Source organism: Chiloscyllium plagiosum, unplaced genomic scaffold (genome assembly GCF_037043375.1).
Source record: "Chiloscyllium plagiosum isolate Xiang-an unplaced genomic scaffold, Cpla_swu_hap1 HiC_scaffold_53X, whole genome shotgun sequence".
NCBI lineage: Eukaryota > Metazoa > Chordata > Chondrichthyes > Orectolobiformes > Hemiscylliidae > Chiloscyllium > Chiloscyllium plagiosum.
In genome coordinates, this window is record NW_028270191.1 from 20,188,550 (window position 1) to 20,207,659 (window position 19,110).

The 19,110-nt window shown below is 51.7% G+C and overlaps 1 protein-coding gene across 2 annotated transcripts in view; it reads left to right on the top strand.

Moving 5' to 3' along the window:
* The first annotated feature begins 5,202 nt into the window (after positions 1-5,202).
* LOC122543259 (transmembrane protein 198-like) overlaps positions 5,203-19,110 on the top strand; it is an 81,975-nt gene continuing 68,067 nt past the window's right edge. The window contains exon 1 of one of the 2 annotated variants that reach the window (XM_087985608.1): positions 5,203-5,308. The gene's annotated coding sequence lies outside the window, so the exon portion shown is untranslated. Of the gene's footprint in view, positions 5,309-9,562; positions 9,658-19,110 lie in introns of those variants that run through there. The other variant, XM_043681731.2, reaches the window with a different exon arrangement.

Consider the following 19,110-nt stretch of genomic DNA (forward strand, 5'->3'; position numbering starts at 1 on the left):
AAGGTGAGGGAGAGTGAGAGGAGAGAGGTCGGGAAAGAGAGTGAGAGGAGGGAGGTAGGGAGAGAGAGTCAGAGGAGGGAGGTGGGGAGGGAGAGGAGGGAGAGTGAGAGGAGTGAGGTAGGGAGGGAGAGAGAGGAGGGAGTGAGGGAGAGTGAGAGGGAGTGGGGGGAGAGTGAGAGGAGAGAGTGAGGGAGGGAGTGAGGGAGAGTGAGAGGAGTGAGGAGTGTGAGAGGAGGGAGGGGAGTGAGGGAGAGTGAAGGAGGGAAGGAGGGAGGGAGAGAGAGAGGAGGGAGTGAGGGAGAGTGAGAGGAGGGAGGGAGTGTGAGAGGAGGGAGTGAGGGAGAGTGAGGAGGGAGTGAGGGAGAGTGAGAGGAAGTAGTGATGGAGAGTGAGACGAGGGAGTGAGGGAGAGGAGGGAGTGAGGGAGAGGGAGAGGAGGGAGTAAGGGAGAGGGATAGGAGGTATTGAGGGAGAGTGAGGGAGGGAGTGAAGGTGAGGGAGAGTGAGAGGAGAGAGGTCGGGAAAGAGAGTGAGAGGAGGGAGGTAGGGAGAGAGAGTCAGAGGAGGGAGGTGGGGAGGGAGAGGAGGGAGAGTGAGAGGAGTGAGGTAGGGAGGGAGAGAGAGGAGGGAGTGAGGGAGAGTGAGAGGGAGTGGGGGAGAGTGAGAGGAGAGAGTGAGGGAGGGAGTGAGGGAGAGTGAGAGGAGTGAGGGAGTGTGAGAGGAGGGAGGGGGAGTGAGGGAGAGTGAAGGAGGGAAGGAGGGAGGGAGAGAGAGGAGGGAGTGAGGGAGAGAGAGAGGAGGGAGTGAGGGAGAGTGAGAGGAGGGAGGGAGTGTGAGAGGAGGGAGTGAGGGAGAGTGAGGAATGGAGTGAGGGAGAGTGAGAGGAGGTATTGAGGGAGAGTGAGGGAGGGAGTGAGGAGGGAGTGAGGGAGGGAGTGAGGGAGAGGAGTTAGTGAAGGTGAGGGAGCGGAGTGAGTGAAGTTAAAGGACAGTGAGGAGGTAGAGAAGGTGAGGGAGAGTGAGGAATGGAGTGAGGGAGAGTGAGAGGAGGTATTGAGGGAGAGTGAGGAGGGAGTGAGTGAGTGAGGGAGAGTGAGAGGAGGGTGTGAGGGAGAGTGAGGGGGGTAGGGAGGGAGAGTGAGAGGAGGGAGTGAGGGATGGAGTGAGGGAGGGATTGAGGGAGGGAGTGATGGAGAGTGAGAGGAGATAGTGAGGGACAGTGAGAGGAGGGAGTGAGAGATGGAGTGAGGGAGAATGAGAGGAGGAGTGAGGGAGAATGAGAGGAGGGATTGAGGGAGAGTGAGAGGAGGGAGTGAGGGAGAGTGAGAGGAGGGAGGGAGGGAATGAGCAAGAGTGAGGGGGAATGTGAGGAGGGAGTGAAGCAGAATGAGGGGGAGTGAGGGAGAGTGAGGGAAGGAGTGAGCAAGACTGAAGGAGTGAGGGAGATTGAGGGAAGGAGTGAGCAAGAGTGAGGGAGGAGTGAGAGGAGGGAGGGAGTGAGGGAGAGTGAGAGGAAGTAGGGAGGCAGAGGAAGATGAGGTAGGGAGGTAGAGTGAGAAGATGGAGTGAGGGGGGAGTGAAGGAGAGTGAGTGACGGAGCGAGTGAGTGAGGGAGAGTGAGTGAGGGAGTGAAGGAGAGTAATGGAGGGAGTGAACAAGAGTAAAGGAGGGGGTAAGGGAGAGTGTGAGAGGGAGTGAGGTAGGGAGGGAGAGTGAGAGGAGGGAGTGAGGGTGAGTGAAGAAGGGAATGAGGGAGGGCGTGAGGAAGGTAATGAAGGTGGTTGGGGGAGGGAGGGTAAGTGAGGGAGGGCATGAGGGAGGTAGTGAAGGGGAGTGAGGGATGGAGTGGAGTGAGGGAGGGAGTGAAGGTGAGGGAGAGTAAGAGGAGGTAGGGAGGGAGAGTAAGGTAGGGAATGAGGGACAGTGAGAGGAGGTAGTGAGGAGAGTGAGAGGAGTTAGGGAAGGTGAGGGAGCGGAGCGAGTGAAGTTGAGGGAGAGTGAAAGGAGGGAGTGAGAGGAGCTAGTGAGGGAGAGTGAGAGAAGGTAGTGAGGGAGAGGGAGGAAGTGAGGGAAGGAGTAAGGGAGAGGGAGGGAGGATGGTAGGGAGGGAGAGTGAGAGGAGGCAGTGAGGGAGGGAGTGAGGGAGAGTGTGAGGAGGGAGTGAGGGAGGGAGAGCGAGGGGGAGTGAGGGAGTGAGAGAAGGAGTGAGCAGGTGTGAGGGAGAGTGAGCAGGTGTGAGGGAGAGTGAGCGGAGGTAGGGAGGGAGAGTAAGATGAGGTAGGGAGGGAGAGTGAGAGGATGGAGTGAGTGAGTGAGTGAGGGAGGGAGCGAAGGAGTGAGAGTGTGGGAGGGAGTGAACAAGAGTAAAGGAGGGGTTAAGGGAGAGTGTGGGAGGGAGTGAGGTAGGGAGGGGGAGGTGGTGAGGGGGAGGTAGGGAGGGAGAGTGAGAGGAGGGAGTGAGGGTGAGTGAAGAAGGGAATGAGGGAGGGCGTGAGGGAGGTAAGGAAGGTGGTTGAGGGAGTGAGGGTAAGTGAGGGAGGGCATGAGGGAGGAAATGAAGGAGAGCGAGGTAGGATAAGGGATGGAGTGAGGGATGGTCTGAGGGAGAGTGAAGGGGAGGGAGGGAGTGAGGGATGGAGTGAAGTGAGGGAGGGAGTGAGAGTTGGAGTGAAGTGAGGGAGGGAGTGAGGGATAGAGTGGAGTGAGGGAGGGAGTGAAGAAGAGGGAGGGAGTGAAGGAGAGAGAGTGAGAGAGGAGGGAGTGAGGGGAGAGAGTGAGGAAGGGAATGAGGGAGAGTGTGAGGGAGAGAGTGAGGGGGAATGTGAGGAGGGAGTGAGGGAGAGTGAGGGGGAATGTGAGGAGGGCGTGAGGGGGAGTGAGGGAGAGTGAGAGAAGGAGTGAGCAGGAGTGAGGGAGGGAGTGAGCGAGGTAGGGAGGGAGAGTGAGAGGATGGAGTGAGGGAGGGAGTGAGCAAAGGAGTGAGTGAGGGAGAGTGAGGGAGGGAGGAAGGGACGAAGGGAGAGTGAGGGAGGTAGTGAAGGAGAGTGATGGAGGGAGTGAACAAGAGTAAAGGACGGGGTAAGGGAGAGTGTGGGAGGGAGTGAGGTAGGGAGGGGGAGGTGGGGATGGGGAGGTAGGGAGGGAGAGTGTGAGGAGGGAGTGAGGGTGAGTGAAGAAGGGAATGAGGGAGGGTGAGTGGGAGGTAATGAAGGTGGTTGAGGGAGTGAGGGTAAGTGAGGGAGAGCATGAGGGAGGTAGTGAAGGGGAGTGAGGTAGGATAAGGGATGGAGTGAGGGAGGGTCTGAAGGAGAGTGAAGGGGAGGGAGGGAGAGTGAGAGGAGAGAGTGAGGGAGGGAGTGAGGGAGAGTGAGAGGAGGGAGTGAGGGAGAGTGAGGGAGTGAGTGAGGGAGAGTGAGAGAGGGAGCGAACAAGCGTAAAGGAGGGGGTAAGGGAGACTGAGGGAGGGAGTGTGGCATGGAGTGAGGTAGGGAGGGGGAGGAGAGGTAGGAAGGGAGAGTGAGAGGAGGAAGTGAAGGTGAATGGAAGAGGGAATGAGGGAGTTAATGAAGGTGGTTGAGGGAGTGAGGGTAAGTGAGGGAGGGCATGAGGGAGGTAGTGAAGGGGAGTGAGGTAGGATAAAGGATGAAGTGAGGGAGGGTCTGGAAGGAGAGGGAGTGAGGGTGAGGGAGGGAGTGAGGGTGAGAGAGAGGGTGAGGGAAGGAGTGAGGGTGGGGGTGAGGGAGGGAGTGAGGGTGGGGGTGAGGGAGGGAGTGAGGGTGGGGGTGAGGGAGGGAGTGAGGGTGGGGGTGAGGGCTGGAAGGGGATGAGGGAGGGACGGAGTGAGGGTAAGGAAGGGGGTGGGAGGGAGTGAGGGAAAGGGTGGGAGGGAGTGAGGGAAGGGGTGGGAGGGAGTGAGGGTGAGGGAGGGAGGGAGAGTGAGGCAGGGAGAGAGGAGGAAGTGAGGGAGAGTAAGTGAGGGAGGTAGAGAGGGAGAGTGTGAGTGAGGGATGGAGGGAGGGAGAGAGTAAGGGAGGGAGTGAAGAAAGAGAAGGGCAGTGAAGGAAGGAGAGAGAAGGGCAGGGAGAGAGGAAAGGAGAGAGAAGGGGAGAGAGGAAAGGAGAGAGAAGGGGAGGGAGGGAAGGAGAGAGAAGAGCAGGGATGGAGGGAGGGGGAGGGATTGAGTGAGGGTGGGAGGAGGGAGGGAGTGAAGGAGAGAGAATGGAGTAAGTGAGGGAATGAGTGAAGGAGAGAGAAGGACAGTGAGACAGAAGAGCTGTGAGGGAAGGAGGGAGAGAGTGAAGGAGGGAGAAGGGCAGTGAGGAAGGGAGTGAAGGAGAGAAGGGCAGTGAGGAAGGGAGTGAAAGAGGGAGAAGGGCAGTGAGGGAGGGAGAAGGGCAGTGAGGGAGGGAGAAGGGCAGCGAGGGAGGGAGTGACGGAGGGAGTGAGCGAGGGAGGGAGTGAAAGAGGGAGGGAGGGAGTGAAAGAGGGAGGGAGGGAGTGAAGGAGAGAGAAGGGCAGTGAGGGAGAGAGAAGGGCAGTGAGGGAGGGAGAAGGGCAGTGAGGGAGGGACAGAGAGAGAAGGGCAGTGAGGGAGGGAGTGAGGGAGGGAGAAGGGCAGTGAGGGAGGGAGAAGGGCAGTGAGGGAGGGACAGAGAGAGAAGGGCAGTGAGGGAGGGAGTGAAGGAGAGAGAAGGGCAGTGAGGGAGGGAGTGAGGGAGGGAGAAGGGCAGTGAGGGAGGGAGAAGGGCAGTGAGGGAGGGACAGAGAGAGAAGGGCAGTGAGGGAGGGAGTGAAGGAGAGAGAAGGGCAGTGAGGGAGGGAGTGAAGGAGAGAGAAGGGCAGTGAGGGAGGGAGTGAGGGAGGGAGAAGGGCAGTGAGGAGTGAAGGGGATTGAGGGAGTGGGTGAAGGAGAGTGAGGGAGGGACAGAGGGGGGTGAGGGAGGGACAGAGGGGGGGGAGGGAGGGACAGAGAGGGGGGGGGGGGGGGGGACAGAGAGGGGGGGGGGGGGGGGGACAGAGAGGGGGGGGGGGGGGGGAGGAGGGCAGTTGCTGAAGGCCATGAGGACTGAAGCGGAAGCTGGGAGAGTCAGCCCTGGGAGTGAGGGCCTGCCAGAGGAAGAGGGTGAGTAAGGAAACAGTTAAATGCAGCAGGGGCAGTGAGCGGGGCAGGTCTGCGCCTCACTCGGCAAGCCTCTTCTCTGAAGACCACAGCTCTCAGTGTGTGGGATCTACAAGTTCAGGAAGAGTTGGGGGGTGGGGGGAGTTGTTTCCAGGCCACGGGTGCCGATGAGCTGTTGCTGTGCAGGGGGTGAGTAAGAGACCGGCGGCTCTGCCTTCGTTCCCGGGAGTGGGGGTGGGGTGCAGGAGCTGACAGGATGAAAGCTCTGAACTGCTTTCCTCTCCTCCGTCTCCTCAGCACAGGGAAAAACCCTGGCTCTGGGGAGTCCGGGGGGGGTGGGGTCGCTGTGGGGAATGCTCATTCCGGCTGCAGATCCTGTTTCCCCAGGACTCCGAGAGGCTGGAAGGAAAGCGACTTGACATTGTTGTTTTTTGCGACTGGCGACTTCTAGTCGCTGGGTCAGTCTGAACCTATGGGAACAGCAAGGTGATACACAATTCGCCACCCCCTTATCCAGTCAAGCGTCTCTCTGTGTGTGGCACTGTGCCCAAGGTAGTGCCAGGGCATGACCACAAGTTTGGCTTTCAAAGGAATGTTTTGGAAATCCCAGAAAAGTGGTTTACACTAAGTATTGTGCTGGAGTGCCTGTACTCACTGGGGTTCAGAAGATTAAGGTGATCTTATTGAGACATACAAGGGCCTTTGGGAGACTTGACGGGGGGGGGGGGAGATGGGGAGAGTTTGTTTCCCCTCAGGGGAGAGTCTCGCACCAGGCAGCAGCATCTCAGAATAAGGTTGCACCCATTTAGGACCAGGAGGAGGAATTTCCTCTCTGAGGGGAGAGAACCCGTGGAATTCTTTACCACAGAGGGCTGTGGAGGCTGGGTCATTCAGTATATTTGAGACTGACACGGACAGATTTTAATCAGTCAGGGAATTACAGATCATTCTGCTATAACACACATTTCATTAGCGTCAAATCACTGTAACGCGATTGGCAAATCAGGACCACTGCCTCACAGCGCCAGAGACCCGGGTTCAATTCCTGCCTCAGGCGACTGTCTGTGTGGAGTTTGCACATTCTCCCCGTGTCTGCGTGGGTTTCCTCCGGGTGCTCCGGTTTCCTCCCACAATCCAAAGATGAATTGGCCGTGCTAAATTGCCCGTAGTGTTAGGTAAGGGGTAAATGTAGGGGTATGGGTGGGTTGCGCTTCGGCGGGTCGGTGTGGACTTGTTGGGCCGAAGGGCCTGTTTCCACACTGTAATGTAATGTAATGTAAATGTACAGTGCGAACTTTTGAAACGTGGATTGGCTGTAATGGGATTACATCACCAACACTTTAAGCGATGTTTCGTTAGAATGTGGGGTCGCCATCTTGTTATGAGAACTACCCGTAAGGGAAAACATAAGAAAGTGGCGTTGATGACCACATTGACCATGATTGAATGACAGAACATACTGGATGGACTGAACGGCCTACCTCTGCTTCTACACCTTCTGGTCTGATTAAACCACATCCCTTCACTTCACCAATTGTATCCACGTGCTGGATGGAGTCTTGATGTTGCTGCGAAAGTATCTTTCCTCTTGTTCAAGAGACCCATTGGCAGCGATAATTCAGTCTGATGTGATTTCCTATCCAATTCACAAATGTGACCCCAGATTTTGAGGGGACCGCAACCATTCAGGCCATCTACCCATCTTTCGATTCCAAACCATAACTTCCAGCTCAATACCTTCTTTTTAAAAACCCAACCTTGCCCCAGGCTACAGTCTGGGTATTGAGCTGTTTATGCTGCATTTGTCAGGTGTACATGTGTCTTGTGGCCTAACGTGAACTGGGGCTCAGGAATCAATCTTTTCAATTCCCTACAGTTTCTTGTACACAATGTGGTGTTGGCACTGGCGATAGCTGTGACAGTGGGGCTGGTACTGGTGTTGGCACTGGTGATGCTTTTGGTAGCGGCAGTGGTGATTGCATCGGAACCGGCGATTCTGTTGCTAGTGGTGACTGCATTGGCAGTGATGGTCAGATACGTTCACGCAACCACAAACCCTGACTTGTCTATATTTAAACGGCTCTATCAGGAGCTAAACTCGGAGTCCTGATGAACAGTTCATTCTGTGGATCTATGTTAGTCATCGGAGAGGAACACTTTGTTCAGTCAGTCTGCACTGAGTGAAATTGTTAGTGGGCATGACTTTTAGGGAACTGAACTAACACAACGTGGTTCTGGAGCCAGTGTTGACAGTGTCAATTCAGCCTTGACAGTGTTTTTGTTTGTTAACTGGGACTTGTTTTTTGAAAAGCTTCGAGTGGACCAAGTGCTTTAACAAGACAAAGGAAGCAGCAGTGAACCTAGGCTTCGATAGGAAGCTGAGCTGTTCCTTGGAAAGCACAGAGGAGGTACCTAGTGCTCATGGAAACTTGATCCCTGGAACCTTTTTCCTTTCATTTTTACAAAGCGACTAGATTGGAAGCAATCTGTGCAACGAGTGAGGATTATCAATTGCTGACTGCAGCCATGGAGTCACAGAGATGTACAGCTCGGAAACAGACCCTTTTTGGCCCAACTCGTCTAGATATCCCAACCCAATCTAGTCCCACCTGCCAGCACCCGGCCCATATCCCTCCAAACCCTTCCTATCCATGTACCCATCCAGATGCCTCTTAAATGTTGCAATTGTACCAGCCTCCACCACATCCTCTGGCTGCTCATTCCATACATGTACCACCCTCTGCGTGAAAAAGTTGCCCCGTAGGTCTCTTTTATATCTTTCCCCTCTCACCCTAAACCTATGCCCCTCTAGTTCTGGACTCCCCCGCCCCAGGGAAAAGCCCTTGTCTATTTACCCTATCTATGCCCCTCATGATTTTATAAACCTCGATAAGGTCACCCCTCAGCCTCCGATGCTCCAGGGAAAACAGCCCCAGCTGCCCTGATGTCGCATTTAGTATTCCTCCTGTCAATCAACTTGGGACACCTAACTACATGAAGGCACAACATGAATGAAAATTTTTGCTTACTGTGGGCCGACTTTCAGTACTCGGATTTTGATTTTTAGTTTCTGTACTTTCAACTTTAACCCCCCCACCCCCTCCTGCCATGCCCGCCCCAACCTTTGTGCTGAGGTTGCTAAGTGAGTGGCCAAGAATGATGCCCCCTGTGCCCATGTTTCGTTCTGCCAGTTCACCACTACAGACCGAACCAATACCTGGCATGATAACTGTGTATTGGGGAAAACAGGTCTGCTTTGGTACGGGTTAGAAAATTCCCTGGTTTCGGAAAGTGGCTCTTTTTTGTAGAGCCATAACATTCAGTAGGAGCATTGAAATAAAACTTCTGTCCAGAAAGGGAAGAGATTGATGGCAAGCGAAACAGAATACTGATTGAGAAAACAGCGGAACGGTACCTCAGGATCTGTGTCATATCATTGGGATTCCTGCCTGGGATTTACTTTGTGGGACTCATACAGCAGGGAAACAGACCCTTCGGCCCAACCAGTCCATAATCCCAAACTAACCTAGTCCCACCTGCCTGCTCCCGGCCCATATCCCTCCAAACCTCTCCTCTTCATGTCCTTATCCAAATGTCTTTTAAATGTTATAACTGTCCCCACATCCACCACTTCCTGCGGCAGTTCATTCTTCGCATGTTGCAGCTCTTGAGGATTCGTGTCATTTCTTTGTGATGTTTGTGGTTGGGGGGGGGGGCAACAGTTCAAACTGCAATTGCCCTCCTGTGGTCTGTAGCTTTATTGCCAGGCACTTGTGTGACTCGGTCTGAGTGGAGTCCTCCCCGCGTCTCCGCAACTACCCACCCTTTCGGTTTTGGCCAATCTTCGCCTCCTGTCCTGAGCATACTGACTGATGCCGGGATGGAGGCCTACAGAGCCTCTCCCTAATCTCAGCCCCGCTTCCCACAGGAAAGTACAGCAAGCAGCCAATGGTGGGAGCTCTCGCCATTTGCTCCCTTCGCCCTGTGGAGAGACCCTGGGCGTTAAACGGCGCTATGCAAATGCAGCTTTCCGTTGTGGTTTGCAGGTCGCAGTTCTGCCAACCATTATTTTGCTCCAGTTAACACGTTGGCTACTTGCTTCATTTCGGGTTAGTTTTCACTCCCCGAGGAGGTGGGGGGGCGGGGTGGGGTCTTGGTGTCGGAGTGTGATGAATGCTTGGGGAGGAATGTGGTGGTGGTGGTGGGGGGGGGGGGGGGAGGGGGAGGGGGAGGGGGGTGTTGGGGGTGTGTGTGGGAAACGTCAATCCATCGCCACTCCCCTGCCCCCAACAACTCGGAAATCTCCAATTGTGTTGCTAATATATCTGTAGGCGGGTTATTCGGCTGCGGTGTGCATCACAGTAATGCACGATCCTGAGGACCACAGCTGAAACTCTGGGGTAGAAACTTTTTTTTTTCTTTTCATTATTCATTCAAGGGACGAGGCCGTCGCTGGGCAGGCAGTATTTATTGCCCAGAGGGTGGTTAAGAGCCAACCCCATCGCTGTGGGTCTGGAGTCACATGGAGACCTGACCAGGTAAGGATGGCAGTTTCCTTCCAGATGGGGTTTTCCTGACAATGGATTCATGGTTATCATTATTCTGTTAATTTCTGGAAGTTATTGCATTCAAATTCCACCATCTGTCGTGGTGGCATTTGAACGTGGATTCCCAGAATGTGACCCGGGTCTCTGGATTAACAGTCCAGCAATAATCCCACTCGGCCATCGCCTTCCTATTGATGGGAATCGTTCCAGGGATGAGGTGGGTGGATTGGAGGGTTGAACCTCATTGGAGGAGGAGAGCAAGCTGCCAGCAGGGCAGGTCCCTTTGAGTCCAATGGGCGGGATGGCCTTCTCTTGCACTGTGACTGTTTTGTTTGTGGATCGACTGGAAAAGCGATCCGTTTTCATCTTTGTTTTGAAGAGGTTTGGCGGAACCACATCAGAAGCGATGGCTCTGGGCAGCACACAGAGGGGAGGATGTGAAAGCATCAGGAAAGGTGCATCAAAGATTGATGAGAAGTTTTCAGGCATGAGGGGTTCCAGGGAGACGAGAGAAACTCCAGCTGTTTTCCATGGAGAAGAGCAGGTTGAGAGGAGATATGAAGGGTTGGACTTCTTTTTAATTAAACAGCTCAGATGCGTTATGACGCACCTCTGGGGCAGGTGGGACTTCACCCTGTGCCTCCTGACTGAGAGGCAGGGATACTACCACCGCACCAGAAACGTTCTGGGACAGGCACTGGGAAGAGCAGTGTGAACACGCAGGAGTTGTCTTTCAGATTGGACTGACGCAGCTCCTGTTGGTCGCAAGGAGCCGATTGGTCCATTATCAATGACGGAGACTTTCTGCTCGCCAACAGCCGTGTGGTTGGTTCGCGGCTGGCTGAGCAGTTTGGAACTGGCAACAACTTACAGAGAGAGAGAGAGGGACGCAGATCCTCCCCCGGACCAGACGCTTTGTTCTTCGCAGTCAAAAAGGGAATGGCCGCTGTTACAAACCTGGGGAAGGTTCCAGGGAGGCCTTTCTTGAACTGCAAGGGGACTGGCCACAGGGAAATGGATTATCTCCACACGGGAACCAGGAAGGACTGTATTCTTACCCCCGCCAATAATCTGTTTTCCGTGTGTGTTTGTGCGCGCGTGAGAGCGTGTGAGAAACCTGGTCTGTGCTTATTGTCACACTCACGTGGACAATCCGTGACAATCCGTGAGGACTGCAGATGCTGGAGACCAGAGTCGAAAAGCGTGGTGCTGGAAAAGTGCAGCAGGTCAGGCAGCATCCGAGGAGCAGGAAAATCGACGTTTCTGGCATTAGCCCTTCTTCAGGAATCCGTTACATTGGGGAACTTTAAACACACTCTGGGAAGAGTGAGGCTTCAATTGCTGCACATTACCCCAGTGCATGGTAATCCTGGCTGAATGGTCTCCTGGGCTTGTACCTGTTGTATAAAGGACATCTTTAGCAACAGGAGGTGGTCGTTCAGCCCTTTGGGAATGTTCTGCCTTTCAGTTGAATCATGGGTGACACACACCTCCACTTTATTTGCCCAAGTTTGTTCCATATCTCTCCATGCCCAACAAGAAGCAGTCACTGTCATAAGCTCTGGCTCTCCCACAGTGCCACTGGCCTTCAGGGTCAGAGATCCAGGTTTCCATGTGTTTTGTGTCTGCAGCCACACCACTTAAAGCTAAGACTCCTTGTGGTTTATGAAGTGACCATCTTCACACTGGCAATCAGCAAGGACGGCGGGCTAACTCTGAAACTCCATGCTGTTCTCCGAAAGAAATCTCAAAGGTGCTGCTGCGTGGAGGAGCAAGTAATGTGTCTCTGTTCGCCTCCCCCTCTGCACCCCATCCCAAACTCCAGCTTTGCACTGGAGCAGCTGTCAAAATTTATCAACTGTGACAAACAGCATTCCAGAGACCGGAACATGCAGGAAAGTATTATTGCAAGCACGGGGAAAAAGAAAAGGTTTACTTTTTCCCTCCGGATTTGTTTTCATTCCTGTTTGTTACAAATTGGAGGCCTCACATCCAAGTGTTAACAAGCTCCAGTTGGTGGTCAGGAGGCCATTTCCCTCCATGACCAGCAGTCACAGATGGTCCATCGATGCAGCTTTTTTCCATCATATATATAAAAAAAAAACCCCACCAGAAATGTCGTCTTCCTCGAAGCACTGATGTCAAAATGTGGTTTGCTAATGCCTTGAGATGTTTACCACATTAAAGTGGCTATATAAATGCAAGTTGTGTTTGCTGGTGCTTTGAAGAGCTGAGCCTCCGCTTTCATGTCCACCCATTTGCCAAGGAGCTCTGTTGCAGCTTGACATCCACAGCTGGTTGGTTTTTGATGTCCCTGTGCTGTTTGCACATGTTTTGGTATCTATTTTGGAGCATTTTGATTGGTTTGCTTTTCAAAAGCTTCTGCTTGTGTTCTCGGTGGGCAAAAAAGATGCCCTCTTCCCTGGGCTGGGAGAGTCCAGAACTAAAGACTTTGCCTATTTACCCTATCCATGCCCCTCATGATTTTATAAAACCTCTAAGGTCACCCCTCAGCCTCCGACGCTCCAGGGAAAACAGCCCCAGCCTATTCAGCCTCTCCCGATAGCTCCAACCCTGGCAACATCTTGGCAGCTGGTATTGGGTGAGCAAGCAGAAGGCAGTTGGCTCTCTGCTTCTCTCGCAGTGCGGCATGATCTCAGAAAGGAGCTTTTATTTATCGATTTTGGGTCGTCTTTAAGCTGCAGGAATGCGAGCAAGCTGCGTGTGCTTTGTCAGGCATCTGTCAGTGTCTCCGGTTTCTCCACCATTGCCTGTTTTTGCTCCTGAATATAAGGAGGGCCTCTCTGGGAGCACGTGCCTGGCTTCTCACTTGATGTGTCCCTCGATGGGCGAAAGTGTCATTTTTGGGTTCCCCACTGCCAAGTGGCTCGTCTTGAGAAGCTCCGATCCACGTTCGAGGCCTTTGTGCTCCAGAACCGTCCTCCCAGCAAGATTGCGGAAAGTTAAATTTCTTGCCCGGGTGGTTTAGGTCAGTGTTGTACCTTTTTTGAGCAATTTGGAAGAGAAAAGAAAAAGATTTCAATGGCCTGTTCAGGTCACTAAACAAAAACATGTAGCTGCCTCTAGCAGGAATTGAATAGGCCAAATGGCCTCCTCCTGTGCCATACCGATAACTTGATGAATTGGAGTAGCTGCCTTCAAGTTGGGTTGCCATCCCAGGTTGGGCATTTTTCCTGGAGGTATGTCAGTACTTTTGATAATTCGTGTGTTCAGAGATGTCATTGTCAAGCAGGTGGGACCAAGCCAGGCCTCCAGGCTCAGAGGTAGGCACACTGCCATTATGCCACAGGACCGCTTGTTCCTGGAGATGCTACCTAATGACCTCTGACCTATGCCAGGCCCTGGCTAATCTCATTGGCCACCCATCATGTTCCTGTCGCTCCTTCCCTCAGCCAATTCGAACAAGGGCTTACTCTGTTACCCGATTGGATGATTCCTGACTGCCAATCAAACAGCCCACCTCGCCCATCTCTTGCTGCCATCTCCAATGCCCTTGTAACATGGAGAAGATAAGCCATGAGCGTACAATAAAGAACAGGACACAAAATAAATTGGAAAAGTAAGCTTCGTAAATGGCCAGTTTTTCTTTCTGGCCAGAGTTGCTGGAAACTGTATCCTATCAACCGTCTTTAGTTCCTCAAGAGTCCATGGCAACCGGCCCTCGAGCCCTGCTGAACAAGATCCATCTCTTCAGCCAGGTCTTGTCATTCCCTGAGGCAGTGGTAGCAGCTCCTTGGCACCAAAGTGGGTGCCAACCTAGGCGGGATTGCTCAGTTCAGTGTGGGCATTGGCCTTGGATGATAACTGGCATAGTTGGCAGAGGCACAGTGTGATTAGAGGGTTCCATCTCACCAGGAATTAAAGATCTGTATCCTGGGTAGGCACTGCCCCAAATATTCATGAGGGTGTGACTGTTTTATTAAAATATATTTTTCGTGTGCTTTTGTGAATTTGCTTTGCAGTGTTAAAGTAGTGAGAGAAAGAGGCTGGCATGATTGGACGTGGTACATCATGTGTTTAAATCTCCAGAGCATGTTCAAAGAGACTTGGCAACTTTGTGTACCAACACAGCCAGGTGGGCACTTAAGGTGGCATGGATAGAAATGGTGTGCAAGGATATGGGGCAAAGGTAGAAGATTTATGCCAGTGACTAGAACTGGGGCGAGCACTGTCGCAACTCTGTGCTTTGTTCAAGTGCCCATCCGTGGGCAGGACCTGAATCTGTTGTGAAGATATGCTGGCAGAGTCTGCTGTTCTACCTTTCCCTCCTGTAGCAATGGAAAGTTTGAAATGAGGTGAAAAACTCCCAACGTGACTGTCGCTGAATGAAAACAGCTGCTGGAAGCTAACTCGAGCAAATCTGGTGTAATTATGGTGGAGGAGCAGGGAATTTATCCCATGCTCAGCGTCTCCACACCATTCTCCTGCCAAGACTGTAATAAATCCTCTTCTGCTGCTCTGTCTGTTTTGACAGATTTACCCTTTCCTAGATGTATGTTACTCAGAGGCAGGGCTGTTAAACGATTTGTTCTTGGGATGTTGGCAACCAGCACTATCCTAACCAGCCTCAGTTGAACTGACTAATAATGAGGCCCATTGTATGAGACTGGCACTGTGTGTTGGCACAGACCAGATAGGGCAGAGGAAATGGGAGAATTGTGAACTAGAATGGGGGCGTTGCAGGAGGCCATTCGGTCTATTGCACCCATGCTAACTCTCTGCAAGGGTAGTCACCCATTTTCCCCCCCACTCCCCTGCCTTTCCCTACTTGCCCTGCAAATGCTTCATTTCCAAATGATGCTGCAGTTTTCTTTGGAAGACCCTGATTGTGTCTGTCTCCATGGCGTTCCAGATGTGAACCACTCCGTGCGGAAAACAATTCATCCGCACGGTGCCTTAGCTTTTCTTCCCTGGATCTGTGTCCTTTCATTTCCGACCCTTCCACCAATGAGAGCGACTTCTCCAATCTACACTGTTAGGTTTCGTCATGATTTTTCAGCACCTTTTTCCTAAAACCAGGAGGGGCACGGATAGGGGTCCATTTCCCCAGGGTGCGGGAGTCCAGAACTAGGGGGCATAGGTTTAAGGTGAGAGGGGAACGAAATAAAAGGGACCTGAGGGGCTACGTTTTCACACACAGGGTGGCACGTGTATGGAATGAGCTGCCAGAGGGAGTGGTGGAGGCTGGTATAATTACAACATTTAAAAGGCAGCTGGATGGGTACATGAATAGAAAAGGTTTAGAGGGATATGGGCAAAGTGCTGGCAAATGGGGCTAGATTAATTTAGGATCTCTGGTTGGCATGGATGAGTTGGACTGAAGGGTCTGTTTTTGTGCTGTACATCTCGATGACTTCTATCAATCTTGTTTTCCAATCTAACGTAGTTGAAGTTCCTCGGACTTTGTGAACTAGTAGCATGGGGGATTTAATGATTAACTTGTCACTACTTATGGTGCCATAATGTGATGCAAATATTTGTTTGCATTTGAGTGCTTTATGATTGGACAGAGCAAACATTTGAAAACTATTAGCTTGCTTTCAGTTTTGGTTTGCAGTTTGTAGAAATCCTGGTGGAAGTTAGATATAAGAAACCGTTTCTCCTCCGAGGAAGGAGTTAGTTCAAGGTAGTTAACGAATAGGTTACCTCATAGTGAAGGTTTTGGTCCAAATCTCCAGACCAGAGGTGTTTGATCAGAAGTGTTTATTTTGAAGCTGAGAAAGTCTCTGCTCAAATTGTGCGAATAATCAAAGAAGAGATTATCAATCTCTTAAAACTTGGATTGAAAGAAACAGTCAGATCTTTGACTTCTGTTAAAGATGATGTTGGGATAGATGTAATACTGTATTTTTAATGTGTGTTTTGAAATGTTTCAAATTGTTATGTGAAAATAGCTTGGTTTATTCTGTTTCAGCATTATTTATTTTCTGTAAGAAGCTTCTATTTTATTGTTAAACCAAATCTGCAGCATTGTGTGCTCGTATTTCAGTGAAATATCACTGAATTAAATTTAACAACAAAATGTGATCTATCAAACCAGACTTCAGTCATGGGATCTGACTTGGAGCCATACAGCATGGAAACCGCCCCTTCAGCCCAACCAGACATAATCCCAAACTAGCCTAGTCCCACCTGCCTGCTCCTGGCCCATATCTCTCCAAACCTTTCCTGTTCATGTCCTTATCCAGATGTCTTTTAAACATTGTAACTGTACCCACATCCACCACTTCCTCTGGAAGTTCATTCCACACACAAACCACCCTTTTTTTTGTGTACAAAAAGTTGCCCCTCATATCTTTTTAAAAATCTCTCTCCTCTCACCTTTTAACAATGTGCCCCCTAGTCTTGAAATCCCCCATCCTAGGGAAAAGACCCCGACCATGAACCCTATCCGTACCCTTGACAGTGAGAATGTCTGTTGGGATAATTATCCTTTTTATGATACTTTTCGGTTAGGTTATTGACAGTAATTGGGCAGCTCAGTTTCTCTGGTGCCAGGAAACAAACTGATTGACTTGCCTTGATGGGATTTGAACTGAAGCCTTGCACCATACTCCCTGCTGCCTTACTGTGGGTCTTTTGTAACTGCTCCCTCACCTCCAGCCTTGGCTTCAATGCCAAACAGTGGCACCCACGCATAACTCTCGCGGACGTGTTGAGAAACTCGATTGGCTGACCCGTGTAACAAATCTGCTTGGGATTGATCCAAAGGACATAGGATCCCTGCTGTCTGGAGCCTTGAACAGGAGCATTGGAGATAGTGAGGGAGGCACAGCCCTGCCAGGATATGATTGTCTTTGATTTCCTTTTGAAACCAGACTTTCTTACCTTGTCGCAAAATCTTTTATCGGAAGGGACAGTGAAAGACAGAGGAAGCAGCTACAGATGCTGTAACATAAGACAGAGACTTGCTGGAAAGAGGTGACATCAGAGGGTTCATAGTTCACGTCTAACCAGCTCGGTGTGTCTCGGAGCACACTGCCCTTCACTCACTTGTTTTAATTTGTGTCTCCTTTCCTGATGCTGCCTTGTGCCTTCCAGTACCTCCTGGCCTGTGTCCACCCAGACAGTGTGCTGGTGTGCATCACAGGCTCACCATCCCTTTTTCTCTTGCTTACGTTTCACAAAGTAGTAACTGCCAGGCAGGAGCCTGGGCATAAATTTCTCTTTCCCAACCCCCCCTTCAGATCCCACACCACCATTCTCGCGATTCTTAAAAACTGCTTAAACGTTGAAGAACTGGCTTCAGCTGGGAAGGGTCACAGTAGCCCTGATGCAGGGTCAAATATGGAATCTTCCAGAAGGAGAGGGGGACATTCAGCCCATCGTCCCTTCTGGCTCTCCTGTTAACACAGCTGTGCCATTGGTCCCACTCCCGCACTCTGTCTCCCCGTTGCTCAGTGATTCTCTCTGTTTGAGGTAGCTATCCGATTTCCTCTTGAAAGTTATGACTGAATACAGGTATTCCCTTGAGCGAGTGTGTTCCTAGCTGGATCATAAAAAAAACCTGGTGTGTCAAAAGCAAGGAAAGTTCCATTGTCACTCTGGGAATAGTGGGGCTGAATTTGCCACCGAGAGCTGACAATGGGTGTCAGGAGACGGGGGGGGTGGTGTAGCTGCTTGGTTTCTGAGTCCTTGTCAATTTGTCTGCCCACACTGGAGCTGAAGGTTGAAGTGACTGCGAGGTGGAGTGTGTGTGTGTGAGCTGACTGGCCTCTTTCTGTACTGCAGACTGCATGTGATCCTGTGGTGCAAGGTTTCCATGAAACAGCTGCACTCTCACGCAACATTTCATTCGAGTGAGAGAAAGCAGTTTCTGGAGTTTGTCCCAAACCGATCCTGTAGGAATCCCACTGCCTTGCAAAGCAGAAAGTCAGCATTTCCTCTTGGCAATTTGCGCTGCTGTTTCCCTGCTGTCTGTCGCGGCAGTATTTATCCGATGGATTCAGTTTGACCTCTCAGATTGCAAACTTCGAATTCAACTTTTGTTTTCTCCTTTCTCCGAGAAGGTCGAGCCCCCCCCCCCCCCCACCAAATGCTAACTCATTGAGGATTTTTGAAGTGAGGTTACTCTGATAATGTGAGCAATATACAGCCAATTTGCACACTGCCTGCTCCCACAATGAGGGTGTTTTTGTGCGAATCTGTTGGAGTGCTTATGATTGAAGGATAAATCTGGAAGAGTGAGGAGAACTCCCTTCTCTCTTAGCGACAGTGTCATGGGATCAGACATCAGTTTGAACATTTCATCCAAAGATGACACCTCCCTCAGTCCAACACTGAGGTTTCTGTGTGTATAAGAGTGTGTAAGTGTGTAACTTTGTCTGTCTTGTGTGTGTCTGTGTCAGTGTGTGTGTTGTTTTTACCTGGTTGGCATTGACCGGTTGTTCTGAAGGCTCTATGATTCGGTGTTGACGTTACAGGTTAACAGTTTGGGGATTTGTGCCAACCGCAGACAGGCAGGGCTAGTTTGGTTTGGGAAACCTGGTCACCATGGACTAGTTGGAACGAAAGGCGAGTTTCCGTGCTGTAAGATTCTATAGGTGTTCTGGCATAGCATTCAAACCTGTCAGCCTCCCCGGAGCCAGGGCACCCACTGCTGATGGCGAGGAGATGGGCACCGGCCATGTGAGGGGGCACGAGGGGAGCGAAGACAGATCGTTCACTGTCGTGATGCCTCTGCAAAGCAAATAGCTGGCCGACGCTCCCTCTCATTGGCTGACACGCCACACGAGGCTGCATCATTTCCAAGTGCAAGTCAATGCTGTCGACATTAAGCCACCTTGCGAGTTCTCCTTTGGGGGTGCAGATTTGTGAAATGGACCTCGTTTGTGATGTTGGGAAGGAAACAAAATGAAATATTAACGGCCTCTGACGTAAATTTTCCGTTTGACATTGAAACAAGAGGCTTCAACCTCCACAACTTGCTCAGAAACCTCTCTGCTGTCCATTTCTTTCTCTTCCCCCGATCGGAAGGGTGACGGATGGGGAATGGCTCTGCACAAATCTGTCCCAAGCTCCTTCCTGTTGGCAGCGACTCCATTGACCTGCAGTGGTTGCTGGGAACTGGCTTGTGGGGTGGAGGGGTCAAGGGTCAGAGTTCAGACTGCCAAGTGATCCAGTTGATTTTTGACCGTCAGGCGGAAGGACGCTGACAGGATGTCTGTTTGTTTGTCACAGGTAACAATAACCTGCTGTCACTAGCCCCTTTCCCGACAGTGTGTGGTAACTCACTCACTCTTTTACCTCTTCCCAATTCAGTCAGTGCTGGAAAATGAGCTCTGAATGCTAGAGTTGGTCGCGGCCCCTTCTGATCAACAGGTTGAAGTCTATGGCCTGCTAATCCACTGTGCGCTGCCTGCCACGCCACACCACCAATCATGGACACACCGAAAAATAGGAGCAGGCCATTCAGCCCAGCTC